A 1,610-nucleotide genomic window follows, 5' to 3' on the forward strand; every position below is an offset into this window, starting at 1 on the left:
ATCTATGGGCACAGTGAAAGCAGTCCTAAGAGGGAAATTTATAGCAATACAGTCCTACCTCAAGAAATAAGAAAAATCTCAAATAAGTAATCTCACTTTGCATTTTGTCCAGGCCCCCATTAGCAGCCTGAGAGGGCATGTGTCTAGGAAGGGGTGAGTGTGGGCCTAGGAGGTTCTCCCAGGGGACCTAGATCTTGGCTACTCTGCAAGGCTGGCCCAGGACTCTGGGTCCTGCACACTCTGGAGAGCGGCTGTGGGAGGCCATCCAGAGGGAAACCAGGCCTTCCTCTGCCCGTTCCTCTCCAGCTGGGCCTAGAAACTGCTCCAAGGCCCCCATGGAGCATGGTCCACATGGTCCTCAAAGTTAAGAGTCCTGGACAAGAACAGAGGATCCGTGCCCCACTCTGCCCCCTGGCAGTCACTGGATGGACACTCTGCCTCAGTTTCTCTATCTTTACATGGGAATGACATGGATTGCAAAGGTAATATTATAGAACAGTATATACAATATGACCCCATTGCATAAAGATATATATCAATTTCAAAAATGAAACACATACGAAGAAAAAAACTAGAAGGATGTATATATTTTTTACATCCGACGGGTAATGTGCTAATGTGCTGAGGGAGACACATCTCACACAGGAGTGTGAACACACAGTCATCATGCTTATGAACTGCAAAAGGATCTAGAAGGGTATCTTCAAAAATATGCTCAGTGATTCTCTCTGAGAAGCAGGAGTATGGTGGCATTTCTTTCCTTCTTTTCTTGTTTCCAACAATGAACACTGAATCAATATTGTGGTTTTTCACCTGCCTGACCCAAGCTAACTAATTCATAGGGTTGCTGCTTTGGAAAGAAATGCATGAAGAGTTCTGCAAATGAAAGGGAGAGAGGAAGAGGGAGAAAGGGAAGGGAGAAGTGGGGTGGGGGGGAGGGTCAAGTATGCCAATTTGCAACAGACACATAGTTCCCCCTCGTGGTCATATTCAAGAAAAAGGAGCAAATGACAATAATTTCAAAAGTATTAGGGGGATTTGTTCCCAGAGCCACCTGCAGGGATGGCCATGAGTGGAGGGCATCTGTGCAGTCTCCTTCCTCCCCAGGCTTGCTGGACAATGCCGTCCACCTGCTCTGGCCTCAGCAGTAGATTATGGCCTTGAGAAAGAACTGGCAACCAAAGAGTTTGCAGCTGGGTCCTCAGGATTTGGTTTCTGAGCCTTTCTAGATCCCTCAGGTGGTGACAGCATAACCACCTGTCCATGTGTGTGTCCAGACTCACCGTCAGACGGGAAACCTTAAGACAGATCCCAAGTCCTGCTCTTGGCGTACCTACCCAGGCCTGGGCCACAGTGGGATCCCCAGAAGTGTTTGTTGAATGCACGCATGATCTTTATCCATCATCTGACTCTGAGCAGTGACTCAGCTTACCCAAGGTCATTCAAAATCACTGAGCCAGGAGTAGAACTGGATTCCAGTTCCCTGTGGGCATGTGTGCTCGACTTACACCCAGTATTTCATTCACTCCTGACACTAGTGGGGTGAGCACTATTATATTGTGTTTTACAGATGGGGAAACTGAGGTTCAGGAAGATGAAGTCATTTGCCC

General features: G+C 47.6%; 1 pseudogene; it reads right to left on the minus strand.

Annotated features, from left to right (window-relative positions):
• Positions 1 to 595: 595 nt before the first annotated feature.
• On the minus strand, positions 596 to 689 carry LOC118604467 (annotated as a pseudogene).
• Between the last annotated feature and the right edge of the window lie 921 nt (positions 690 to 1,610).

The sequence above is a fragment of the Rousettus aegyptiacus genome, unplaced genomic scaffold (genome assembly GCF_014176215.1).
Source record: "Rousettus aegyptiacus isolate mRouAeg1 unplaced genomic scaffold, mRouAeg1.p scaffold_m13_p_6, whole genome shotgun sequence".
NCBI classification, from domain to species: domain Eukaryota; kingdom Metazoa; phylum Chordata; class Mammalia; order Chiroptera; family Pteropodidae; genus Rousettus; species Rousettus aegyptiacus.